The sequence below is a fragment of the Brachyhypopomus gauderio genome, chromosome 7 (assembly GCF_052324685.1).
Source record: "Brachyhypopomus gauderio isolate BG-103 chromosome 7, BGAUD_0.2, whole genome shotgun sequence".
Classification (NCBI taxonomy): Eukaryota; Metazoa; Chordata; class Actinopteri; order Gymnotiformes; family Hypopomidae; genus Brachyhypopomus; species Brachyhypopomus gauderio.
Window position 1 is genome coordinate 19,025,491 of NC_135217.1, and position 14,429 is coordinate 19,039,919.

The following is a 14,429-nucleotide window of genomic DNA, read 5'->3' on the forward strand; positions in this document are numbered from 1 at the left end:
TAACTTCTCATTACTAATCACTCTCATATATAAATAAATTACAGATTCTAAACAAAAATAACTATTGACACGTCGTATTATCTGAACAACATAAATTCCATTAACCCCAACACCCCAACTGGGCTGCTCTGGTCTTAACCTGTACAAGTGCACAAATAAGTTCTGCAACAAGTATACTGAGATAAGTGTTGCAAAAATCAAGGTGGGCAGATTTGGAAGTTGTTCTAACATGTTTAACAGGTAGTGAGCTCTGTAAATTTGTAGCTGTACAGTTAAAATGAATTAATGATACATACGTATTTATCTAAATATCTGTGAATTTTTCAATGGGACTTCAAGTTTAAAAATACAGTTGTGTGTACATTTTCAAAAAGTGAACATATAAGTGTAAATTTTACTTTACATGTTCTCACATTAAAAATACATGTACGCACAACTGTTTATATGGTTTTATTCTTACAGACTCTTGGGAGACTCCCTAGCACCACCCAGTGGCATCTCTCTCTCTCTCTCTCTCATTCTTTCTCTCCCTCTCTCTCTCTCTCTGAGGTAACAAATAGAGATAAAGAGAATGAATGGGAATGTGAAAAATATAAAGTCAGAATGTCGGCAACACTGATATCAATCAGGAGGTTGTCAGGGCGGTTCTTTACTGATATCTAATTTGAAAACCATATTATCTACATGGTAACGCCAATTTGACTGATCTTTGATCCTCTTCCACTTCTGTACAAACTTCGTTCTTCTCTGATACTTCTAATCCACTCTGTCCAGACTAGACAACACTAAAAAGCAGTCTGAGCTTGTAAGATTTATTAGCCACGTGTCTGAGTATCACGTTTGTGTAACCCCTGACTTGATAATTAGTGCAGATTAACTCAATGTTTTAGACCAGTTGCTAGGCTCGGCAGGAGTACAACAGGAACCAAACTAAGTGCGGAATGAAATGGCTGGAGGCAGTTACTGAGCAAAAGACAGTTATTATTTTGAATACAATCAAAATATAAAGAAACACAGCTTAACAAGAACAATGAATATAAGCCGGCATATAAAAATCAAACCCCAGTCCTATTGAGCTCAAAGTTTCAGTGTCTGTCGTTAGTCAAGTCAAAAATATTGGTTCGTCTTTCAAGTTAAGTTCTTTTTTCCTTCAGTGTCTTGTGTCATTACTATGGAGTCAAATTAGGGTCTTTAATGGTGACGAAAAAAAAATAATATCGCAAATATAAGATTAGCATTTTGCATTTTACGTTCCTAATTTGTTTCTGCAATACTTTCCCACTTTTGCGTTTCTTTCTTTTCTTTGCGTTTCACATTTTATGTTGCTGCTTTTTTTTTGCAATACTTTCTCCCTTTTGCGTTTCTTTCTTTTGTTTGCGCATCACTGCTTTTCTTTGCGTCTCGCATTTTACGTTCATAATTTTTTTTTTGCGCTTCTCTCTTTTCTTTGCTCCGGTTTTTCCCTCTGTGTGGGGGCGGGGAAAGAGGCGTGGCCAAGAGCGAAAGGCGTGCTGTGAACGTTCAGCGTCATCAGTTGAACCACACAGCACTGCAATTTGGTTACTGGTATCATGGCAGACGGTCGCCCAGCTGGACCACAGGTATATGCGTGCAGACATAGACATCAGGTGCTAAAGCACCACCAACTCTGCCCTTTATCAACGAAAGTGCCCTTTTAAAACTTCGTTTAAAATATATATATATTATTATTATTATTATTATCATTTTACTGAGGTCGGTTTGAAATGATCTTTTGAAAACCTGAGCGATTAAAAACAATGCCCTGAAATGAGCCACCACCTCGCACACACCCGACCTCTCTCTTCCTTTAACACCAGATGCGCTGCAGCAGCAGTTCAGTTCAGCGAGTGGAAGGAAGCTGAACTGACGCTGAACGTTCACAGCACGCCTTTCGCTCTTGGCCACGCCTCTTTCCCCGCCCCCACACAGAGGGTAAAACCGGAGCAAAGAAAAGAGAGAAGCGCAAAAAAAAATTATGAACGTAAAATGCAAGACGCAAAGAAAAGCAGTGACGCGCAAACAAAAGAAAGAAACGCAAAAGGGAGAAAGTATTGCAAAAAAAAAGCAGCAACACAAAATGTGAAACGCAAAGAAAAGAAAGAAACGCAAAAGAGGGAAAGTATTGCAGAAACAAATTAGGAACGTAAAATGCAAAATGCTAATCTTAAATTTGCGATATTATTATTTTTTCGTCACCATTAAAGACCCTAATTTGACTCCATACATTACCGCGCGGTGTTCATGCAGATGAGAAGAATGATGCTCCTCAATGGATGTTCAGGGCTGCTCTGCGTATTGGCTCGCCATCTCCGTCCGGAGAGAATCCAAGGATGTAATCCAGCAATCCTGTTCCAGCTTTTAAATCAGCAAACAAACCTAGCCTATGCACAATAATTATATTATTGCATACAGCTAAGATGCACATTCCTATCTATACAGCTATAGCTTAGTTTTAATCTTCATTTCTCAATGTAATGTAACATTAACATAAATGTAACATTTGACATGCATGTTTTTTTTCCTCAAAATATCCTTTATTTTGGGGAATCACAATCAGTAAACGGCATCTGAAGCTAATTCTAAGCCTTTTAATGAACATTTATGACTAATTTTAATGTTTGTGTTTCAGGTTTGAAATAATTCGCTTTTAATCACATTATTAAATTGTTGTTTATTTTCAAAACGCCCAATTTGAACGTCTTCACGTCCTCTCATGTTTAGTCCTGAATTACAAGAGGCTCGTATTTGTTAACGTAATCATGGACGTAATTTTGTAATAAAAAGTGGGGGGGACATGGATTCGTCGCTATTTAAATATTTGGTTTTAACCGTAAAAACTGGGGGGGGACCAACACTGGCTTTTGAAAAAGTGGGGGGGACATGTCCCCCCCGTCCCGCCCCCAAAATATGTCCGTGAACGTAATACAAGAGAACTGTTCAGTTAGACAGATATTTGTTGTGAAATGAAGTAGTTACAATTTCAAGCATTTTAAAGTACTTTTCAAACCTGAAACACAAAGCAACATTAAAATTCGTCATAAATGTTCATTAAAAGGCTTAGAATTCGCTTCAGATGCCGTTTACTGATTGTGATTCCCCGCTATGCAAGGGAAGCTACAATGTCCTCATGACGCATAAGCAAATAAGACCTAATAAACGTATCTCTGTTCATTGTGGTATAAATCTAAACAATCAAAGTATATACAGTTTCAGGGAACTGTTACTGCCTCTCTCCTTGTATCTGCAATGTATGCGCTTAGGCCAGTAGGGTTTGCAAATGAATGAATGAAAACGTGCGCATGATTAAAACAAAACATGTGCGCACAAATTACTAAATCGTGACCACGAGTTTAATTAAAATGTGCACACGATTAAAACAAAACGTGCGCACGAATTGTTAATCGTGCGCACAAATTAATAAATCGTGAGCACGAATTACAGAAAATGTGCGCTCGAATGGTAAAACGTTCCCTCGTTTAATTTTTATTTTTTACCCATGTCCCCTCCCGGGCTCCGTAATTTTCCAACCACATAAAACAAATGAAATTCTTTTTTAACCATCCTTTTTAACCAATTAAATCATTAATTCTTAAATTATTTTTAAACCTTGCAAATCAGGACATGAAATACAAATTATCACAATTATCATGTAATCTCCCTAGCTCCAATATTCTCCTGTAGTGATCCACTAAGGAAACTAGAGCAATAAAATAAAGGAATCTTAGTGCTTTCTTGTAGTATTTTAAACTTAAACCATACTTAGTAAAACTATATTTTAATAATCTTAGTAACACCTTATCTCAATAAATTCAATTAAACAGAAATAACGTTTCCAGAGCTTTTAAAAAAAATTTATTCACCCGCGATTTACCGCTCGCACAATGCTAATTTTTACATGACGCTAGCATGCTTTTTAGGCAAGCACATGGCCTTACCTCAAATGAGGTATCAATATGGACACGGCAAAAGATAGCCAGACTGTCTTCCTAACTCGTGCTTCATCCACATAACATATATTACAAATTCACTTCTGGAAGTATATTTACGTGTTTAGAATACTTTTCTGCATTATAACTAGGGGTGGGAATCGTTTACTATCTCACGATTCGATTCGATACCGATTTTGGGGGCCACAATTCAATTCAAAAATCGATTTTCGATTCAAAACGATTTTCGATTCAAAAAAAGATTTGATTTATAAAAATGTCTGCTTCAGTCTATAAAATCTGCATGATCTACTACAGTCTGCTTTGCAAGACAGAATGAAAAATACAGAAAATTAAGTGTCTTTCACATTTAATTAACAAAAATTAAGTGCTTTGGTAAAATAAAATGGTTTTTGTTGTTACCAAAATTCTTGAGCTTCATTTTGCGAGCTGTCAGGGCTGGCTCGGATGCAGTTCCCCCAGCCGTCGCTAGGGGCACCAGAGTCAGTCCCAGACTAAACTGACGTAACCGTACGTTCTCAGCCAGTCTCTGCTTTCTCTGTGATTGCTTATAGTTTAATGGTGTCTTGCCACCTCTCTCTGTTATGCTTTCTCTTTACTTATTCGAGTATCTCATGCGTCGCTTTCTGACCCATCTCAAGTTTTCCCAATCCTGTATGTCTTCCTGTCCGTTTTGCCTTTATTTTTAGGAAGGGTTTTATTTTGCTGCAGCGTTTTTTGCCAGTTACTTCTGCTGGTGTCCTTGGTTTCGTTTTCGCGTTGCATTTATCCGCGCTGTTTTTAGTTACTGTTGTTGTTTTGTTTCTTCCTCCCGTCTCACTACGGTTGAGTGTTATTTTTCACGCGTTGTATTTTCCGCATTGGTTTTTTGTTTCTATTCACTCCGTGCCCTCACGGTTTTGCTTTCTATTCTCTTGCGCGTTGAGTCTTCCGTGTTGTTTTGTTTGTTCGTTCTGGGTCGCCGTGCGCGTTTCCCTCTCGCTAATACATTTGACGAGAGTGAAATGTCTTGCTCTTGCGAGCCGGCACTTGGGTCCACCCTTCTCTATATTATTTCTCACCCTTCTTTATATTAACGCTCTCGTGCTCACCGCATTACACACGCCTTGCACACGAGCTACATTGTGTCCAGTTCGGTCTTCCCCGGCATTAGGTAAAAACCAAAATGAACCCATATTTTTGCCTTAAATGAAGACCGGACAGGTTGAATATCTCTTTCCTCCATGTGTTTTGAACCTTTTCCGTGCATGAGTGTGTCCCAGAACATGCTGCGTAAAGTCTCGCGTAATTTTGTAATTACGTAACGCGAGACTTCACCACGACTTAGAATCGATTTTGGGACATTTAAAATCGATTCTGAATCGTAGTAAATGAGAATCGATTTTTTGGCACACCTCTAATTATAACTCACCAAGATAATCAACATGGTTCAGCACAGCACCTCTACCGCCTGCCACCGTTATCTCAAAATGTTGCATATATCGAGAGCAGATAGTGTATATATATTGATATAAGAAAACAAAATACCATTTTGTTTACTGGGTTACATTTGCACTCTAACAGGTAAAGGTGAGTATGTCCTTCAGGCAGCCAGAGTGCACTGCACGCACATGCCAGAGGTTAAAAACTGCATAAACTGCTCTGCATACCAGTACGGAATTTAAGAGAGAGAAATTATTTTAATTACAGCCTTTTAGACATGTTTTATTCATTTCTCTTTCTTTCTATCTTTAAACAGTTGCAGGTTGACTCCATGCCTTGACTTATCATGTTTACTGTATCAGGGGCATGGGGCAAATCAATGTGCGTGCGTGCGGTCTCTCTTCCTGCTCTTTCTCAAAGCAACAGATTCTGCTCTGACTGAGTGGATGCTCTGTGCAGCTGAAATGTATGTTTTCCAAATATCAGAAACGACAGCAACTAGTACGGGGACTACGTGAATATACTCAGAGAGGAAGTAATTCTGAATATACTCAGAGAGAGAGTCATTCTGAGAGAGGGTCATTCTGCAACTCAAGCTTTCATGGATTATACCAGAGTGTAACTTCTCATTACTAATCACTCTCATATATAAATAAATTACAGATTCTAAGCAGAAATAACTATAAACCATAGATTCTAAATAGAAATAACTAATGACAAGTCGTTATGCTGCCCTGGTGTTAACCTGTACAAGTGCACAAATAAGTTCTGCAACAAGTATACTGAGTATTGCAAAAATCAAGGTGGGCAGATTTTGAAGTTGTTTAACAGGTAGTGAGCTCTGTAAATTTGTAGCTGTACAGTTAAAATGAATTAATGTACAAATAAATACATACATATTTATCTAAATATCAGAATTTTTCAATGGGACTTCAAGTTTAAAAATACAGTTGTGTGTACATTTTTAAAAAGTGAACATATAAGTGTAAATTTTACTTTACATGTTCTCACATTAAAAATACATGTACGCACAACTGTTTATATGGTTTTTATTCTTACAGACACTTGGGAGATTCCCTAGCACCACCCAGTGGTCGGTCTCTCTCTCTCTCTCTCTCATTCTTTCTCTCCCTCTATCTCTCTCTCTGAGGGAACAAATAGAGATAAAGAGAATGAATGGGAATGTGAAAAATATAAAGTCAGAATGTCGGCAACACTGATGTCAATCAGGAGGTTGTCAGGGCGGTTCTTTACTGACATCTAATTTGAAAACCATAATATCTACATGGTAACGCTAATTTGACTGATATTTGATCCTCTTCCACTTCTGTACAAGCTTCTTTCTTCTGTGATACTTCTAATCCACTCTGTCCAGACTAGACAACACTATAAAGCAGTCTGAGCTTGTAAGATTTATTAGCCACGTGTCTTGAGTATCACGTTTGCTCTCTAACAGGTAAAGGTGAGTATGTCCTTCAGGCAGCCTGAGGTTGACGTAAACTGCACTTACATGTCAGATGTTAGAGACTGCATAATCTGCTCTGCATACCAGTACGGAATTTAAAAAAATACTTGAAGTTCCTGAATGTCTACCAGACTGGGTATTTGATTTATTTAATTAAGAATAGAGGTTTTATTTTTAAGTTTACTTCTGTTGTGAACAAACCAGTTGTCTCAGGTTAAGAGAATTTAATTTAAGTTGATAGATGTAAATGCACTTTATATAGTGTAACTGTTTACTTTTGCTTTTTTTTTTTTTTTTACAAAGATTTGGGATTCTAAAGGATTTAATCCTGCACTGGTCTGTTGATGTGCAATAAATATCAAAAGTTAAACACTTTTCTGATCTACTCATTTCAATTGACTGTGAAAACTGCTTTAAAAAAACCTTATTCATTGGCATATAACTTTTTTAATTGTAATGCAAATAGTTACTTTCCCTGGTAACAAGTTACTTTAATTATAGATAGTAATTCAGTTACTAACTGAGTTACTTTTTTGAACAAGTAGTGAGTAATTATAACTTAATTACTTTTTTAAGTAACGTTACTTTACTTTAAAACGTTACTTTAAAAAAGTTATTAGTTATAGTTACTCACTACTCACTATGATTTTCTCCAATCTCCTTTCACCTATTCTCATTAATGTATTCCACTGTTGCTTCAAATGCCAGTGAATGCATTTTCAGAACTATACGTTAGAGGTGGGCGATATGAATTTTGGTATTGATCTGATACCAAGAAAATGCAGGGCCAGTATCGCCGATATCGACACTGATAATTTTTAATATTTAAGCTTCATAGATCCAAAGGATCCAAAAGACCTAGGATAGAATTTCACCAAATATTGTATGTGACAACAAAATACTTCATTATCACAATCAACATTTTTGTTTAGAAACAATAGAATAGTAACAAAACAAAGTTTGCTTTAACATTAGGAAAATTAATCTTTTTTGAGGGAGAAAAGCATAAACCACAATACAAAAATAATTTTTAAAAATTCTCCCTTCACTAGGCATCTTTTCTAGTTCTTTCTTTGTTTATTTTTTTCAAATAGAACTGTTCTTAGGAAAAATAAAAAAGAAGGAGGAATTTTCTTACATCTGTTATGTTTAAAGTCTCTTATAAAGTAAGAGTAAGTAAAAGTTTAAAGCCATACTTATATGGCTGTGTAAATATTCATTGAAGTTAAATTATCTTGTTCATAATGTTTTTTTTTAGTCCACCTCTTATGATATATCTTTCAATCCGTATGTAATTTTGTTTGCACTGTGTGCAGTTGCCTGTTGCTTTAATTCTATAACATTTCTTGTTGTGGGATAATTAAAGCTTTATCTAATATTATCTTATCTTAGATAACACTTTGCAATTGAATAAATGTAGTAAGTTATTTCAATGTCTTAATTAAATACGTATGCTAGACTGAAAGGCCTCTGGGTCGAGAGTCTGGGTCTGTCTGGGCCAGGTAATGGGGGACGTCTCTCCTCTTCTCACCGTTTCTGCAGTTCCGCGTTTTCTGCTGCATGGTTTTTCATGTGCTTGTAGAGGTTTGTTGTTTCCACTGTAACAGCCCTGTTGCAAACTATACAGCTTGCTGTAGTTTCATTTTCTGCAATAAAATAAAGCCAAACGGCGCTTCTCTTCCTCTCAGACATTTCAATACTCAGGTGGTGTCTCTCTCCGTACTGTGATGTGTCGACGTGAGGAGAGTGCTGAGGGGGCGGGGCCAGGCTGAGCCTACCTGCATGGTTGTTTGGCTGGCGCCGCTGAGGCACCTGACGGTGCTACAACAAAAGACGAGAGGAGAGGGGAGGGGAGGGGGGCACCACTGTATGACACAGCACAGAGCTACTCTTACAGACAGAGAGGAGACTTTGATGAATCCCTGTGCTCAGCAGTCAGTGCGTGCGGGAGAGAAAAAATATCAATATTATCCATATTTGGATGCCTATACTAGGTGGCTAGCATAAACTGGGATCAGATTTGGGAGCTTGTTTACTAAAATTCTCTGTGCAGTCTTAACTGAGCCATGTTTCTCTGGTTTTCTGCAGTGTCGTTTGTGTTTAAAACACTGTGGTGCAGTAGCAGAGAATCTCATGTAGAAAAGAGCTTAGTGAGGAGTTAAGCAGTCTTCCTTGATTTTGATTATGTTTCTTATTTTGTCCTGATTCCTGTTTTTTTTTTCCATTGGTAATGTTTGTCTGTCTCAGTTATTGTTCTTTGTCTTATTGCCCATCTGATATGACCCCAGACCATTTTACTAACTGATTATGGATTTGCGCATAATAAATCTCACTCCCCTCAACACTTGTGTCTGCCTCCTATTCACACAAAGCCTGTGACTCCGAACCCCAACTCAGAACCCCGAAGACAGAAATACTTATTAGCAAAGACAGACAGGAGACAGACAAACTAATCCTGCTGGTATGATCTTGTTGTTATATTGCTGGACTACTTCCTCCATATTCTCAAAACAAAATGTGGCATTTACACAGAAACATATTTGGTTACACCTACCAAACCTTTAAAAAATATTTTTAAGGTTTTTTTTTGGCTTACTTTTTTTAGCGTTAACCTTTGCAGTAATGTTGTCACTTCTGGAAGGTCTGTGATGCACCCTTCAAAAGCATTCTGGGTAGATGAGTCAGAGTAAGCTGGAAGATCTTAACCATTGTGTCTTATATTAGGAATCATGTCACAGCTGATAGTGAATCCTATTGTATACTATGACACCACGTGTGGGCAAGCAAAACACAGGGCCGGATGTACACGTGAGATGAAGCATAGTGAAAAGTGAAAGCAGAAATGGTAATTGAGCTGGAAATTGGTAATGCAGATCAGGTAATATAAACCAACACAATAAACTAGCTTACAGGAAGGGTTACAGAAGAAAGTACATACCAAGAACCAGGGCTGGACTGGGACAAAAAATCGGCCCTGGCATTTTTGGTTTAGACCGGCCTCTCATAATTAGTGGAGCACAACCGACTTGTAATTTATGTATGTGGGGCATGACGTAGAAAAATAATTTTAAAATTACTGGTTAAAGTCATTGGATTCAATCTTAGCATTATTATATCATAACCACTTTTATGATTTTATTGAAATCATCTCTAATATGTATTTTCTGAATTTCTCCGATATAACAGCTCAATTCTAATTCTTCAGGTTAAAGGTGCTCCCTCCTTTAAACAGCTATAACATGTATTTGTACCTGGCTACAAACAAAGCTGCTTTATGAATTCATGCAACGCAAACATGTCTTAAAAGCATTTGACACTGTTTTACTCATTCATTATGGGCATATTTTTTGCTAATATTACTTTTATATTTTTTACACTTACTATAGCCATGCTTAAATTGCAAAGCTTTTATTTATCACTTATAAGTTTTAAAATCTGTAATTTTACTTGTTTGAGTGCGTTTTAAAACATGTTGAACCACAGCATAGAGGCTACATATTCAAACTTCTAGGCAGCCTTTCAACACACCTTTAACCTGTAGCCTAAAATGGACACTTGCTGCTCATCCAACACTTCTCAGTCTTGACCATTTTCTATTTTATCAGAATAAGGGTGCGTGGCTGCCAGATTTTGGGAAGTATGCAAATATCAATTAATACTGATACTAACTAATCAATCACCATTGCTAATCATTCTCATGTAATAAAGTCCCTGTGTTATCCTAACGTTACTACCTGCTTACGTACTACACTTTCCCACTCAGTCTGTCCCTTGGTTTCTCTTTCACAAGCTTGCATCTCTGGCTTCTGCTCTCCCTGTCTGCTGCTGCTGTCAACTACAGAGGACGTGGAGGCTACAGCAGCGAACATGTCTGTGATTTTTACACATTTTGTAGCATCTACATTGAGACTTTTCAAATTGAAAATTGCGCGTAACTTCTCCGCACCCCCTTTCTGCCGCTTCTGTTGCTCCACGCTGCCTCTCCTTTAACAACGCGCTCAACACTTAACTTAGCGGGAGTTGCAGCGGACCACACAGAGAAAGGGTGGGGCCGCTTTCGTCCTATATTTTGATTGGTTCAGTCCACTGTCTTTATTGAAGATGGGCCAATGGGCCACCCCCTCTAAATTGTGGGCCGGTCTCTTAGAAAAAAAGGGATGGAAAAAAAATCCATCGGCCCGTGAGGACTGTCTGCCCACCGGGCAAATGCCCGGTACGCCAGATTACCAGTCCAGCCCTGGTAATGGCACATTGTTAAAAAACTGCAAATTTCATACACAAATCTGATCTCCTGCGTGCTTAAGATGTACTTGATCATCTTAAGCACGCAGGAGATCAGATTTGTGTATGAAATTTGCAGTTTTTTAACAATGTGCAAAATGTACAACATGTAAAAGTAAAAACACAGATGTGCTCCTTCTGGCATATCTTACAATCCAAATATACGAAATAGGAAAGCTGCTTTCAGCATTCCCTCGATCAGTGAGTGACTGTTTTTGAAATAATTAATTGCACTTGAGTACATATTTTCAGTAACTTGCATCACTGATACGGTCACACAAACTTAAGTCGGGGCAAAGAAACCACTGTAGATGTGTAGTATAATATTATTTTTCCTAGAAAAGTGTCTTTTTTTTTACTATTTATTTATGTACAATATGTAAAATTATAATATAATTCATTCATAATATTACCCGCACCTACAAAGTAAAAAAAAATGGAAAATGTTTTATAAGATGCATCGGGAAGCCGCATATATCTACTGAACTGAACACATTTAACTGAACTGGTACTTAACTTAACTGAAGTACTTCGTAACCTCGAAATGTACGAGGTTACGAAGTAGCCTACTTAGCGCTAAGAACGTTTTGGGGAAACTCGCCCCTGATCAGTTTCTGAACGGTGCCTGTAGCATTTCACGTGCGACACTTTTTGCTTTCAGCCGGTGTTGTGGGGCATTCCGACAACCCTCGTTTATCCGCATAAAGACGCTACAGATTATATTATTGTCAGGACTAGCCGATGACATAATCAAGTTCACCTGCTTCACCACCACGCCCACATTCCATACATACTTAAGCACCAGAACTACACTTCCTGGTTGCGAAGTATTGCCTCCATGTTGTCGCGTACCAAGCCTTTATTCCTGACTGTCTCTCTGTGTACCAAACTCTGTTCGTTCCCCAGACCACGTCTTCTGCCTGATCCCTGGTACCTTCCCGGACTCTGCCCTCGCCTTACGACTCTGGACCGTTCTGACCACCGCTACTTCGATACTACCCCATACCAGCATTACACCGCCGCTTTTTCTGCGCGGCTCGCTGTACGACATTGTATAAATAAAAACCAGCTGATTCCGCATCAGAATCTCTCTCCGTGTGCTTTATACGTGATAATTATTGATTTATGTTTCTATGCATAAATAAGAGCTAGGTTTTAATTATCCATCACAGCAAACGGCATTATCTATGTCCAAAGACACACTGGCTCAAGGGTGTTAATTATTTTAAATAAAATACACACTGGCTATACCGAAGTTCACCTCTGACCACATGACTGCAGTATTACAGCAGTATTATGTCTAAATATCTAGTTAGGACAAAACTAGAGTTCTCAATGAACTAAGTTATAATCACTGTAACTCCCGAATATCATCTGTAGCGTTTTAATGCGTGTGCAAACGAGGGGAGTCGGAATTCGGCACGTTCGTTTGAAAAAAATTCTCCGTCGTGCCTGCTGCTTGCATGAGTTAAATGAAATTGAGCATTGAGTATTATTACCGATTACAAAACGCAACAGGCTCTCAACAAGATGTGCGATGCGGTGACATATCAGTCATCTGGGGGGGCACTTGGGGTGGCCAATCAGAATTCAGGGGGGTCCAGTGCCACCCCGGCCCCTGCTTTGGCTCCGCCTATGATGACACCACGTGTGGGCAAGCGAAACACAGGGCCGGATTTACACGCGAGATGAAGCGTAGTGAAAAGTGAAAGCAAAAATGGTAATTGAGCTGGAAATTGGTAATGCAGATCAGGCGATATAAACCAACACAATAAACTAGCTTACAGGAAGGGTCACAGCGGAAAGTACATACCAAGCACACTGTGGACATAAAGATAAAATTTGGCACAATAAGGATGAGAGCTTGGCAAAATAACACCAAAGAAATCCTGCAACCAAAAAACAAAAGATAAAGAGAATCAAAACACTGCAGCCTCAACCCTGGGAATACAAGTATACCGATTCAGCGTGTATTCATGTAATTTCAGTACTGTGAGCACGAGACAGATGCATGTCCAAGATAGTCACAAAAGTTGCAAAAGGCAGTAGCAGTACATACGAGAACCAAACAAAGATCAAAGAAAAAGCAAAGCAAACGGAACAAAGCACATATTGTGAGACAATAATCTTACAAGATCAGAAACACCGACAGTAAGAGCATGCAGGAAAACAGCACACAGAGAAGCAAAGTACACAGTGCATGAAAGAGAAGTCAGTGCTAGCTACAGCCAAGTCAGTGCTAACTACAGCCAAGTCAGTGCTAACTAAAGCCAAGTCAGTGCTAACTAAAGCCAAGTCAGTGCTAACTAAAGCCAAATCAGTGCTAGCTAAAGCCAAGTCAGTGCTAATGTAATGCTGGAGGTGTCGAGGCAAGAGGAGGTGGACACAAACACTGAGAGGAGCGAGATTTATTATTTGCAAATCCAAAATCAGAATCACAGAAATGGTCCATAGTCGTATTAAGTGAGCAGTCGGACAGAGAAAAAAAACCACAATGTGAAGACATGGCAGCTATATCACAAACTACACAAGACAAAGAGAAACAAGGACATGAAATACATAAATCATATGAAAACCTGCTCCATTGCCACTCAGAAGACCATCCCAATAACCCACAACCCGAACCACCAAACACAGGGCATTTACTGTATACACCGATATAAACAAGCAACACATGATTTCACTAACAAGGGGGCGGGGTTACAAATAATGAGGAGGGACTACACTGACAGAATGCACATGGCTATATAAACAAAAGGTACACTTGACAGGTGGGGGCCGAGCTGGACTTGACAGCTAAAGCCAAGTCAGCGTTAGCTAAAGACAAGGGGGTGCTACACAGGAAAGAGAAAAGAGGTACAGCAGAGTCAGCAGAGGTGAACAAGTCACAGATGAAGGGCAGCACAGATGGAGAATGACACCAAACAAAAATAAAAGGCACATGGATAAGGGTCTGACTGCTTGGAAGGGAGAGACAGACAGGAAACTCACCATTCATGAGATTCAAAAGCACATGGCAAGGCTACTTTTAAACCCATGTGATGTCTGACATCACAGGGAAGTGGTGTCAAAAGGAGTCTGATATCACACAATGATTCCTTTATCATCACAGAGAACACCATGGAAATATATCATGGTAGAACTGTCCCAGTGTAGTACTATAAATAAAAATTTACTTAATACAGTGAATGCACCAAGATCCAAGTTCTAGACTATATACTGTCTATGGAGCCAACATACTGAAATGTGACAATATTTCCTTGTTTCTGCAGAAGTACTTCCATAAGACCAGT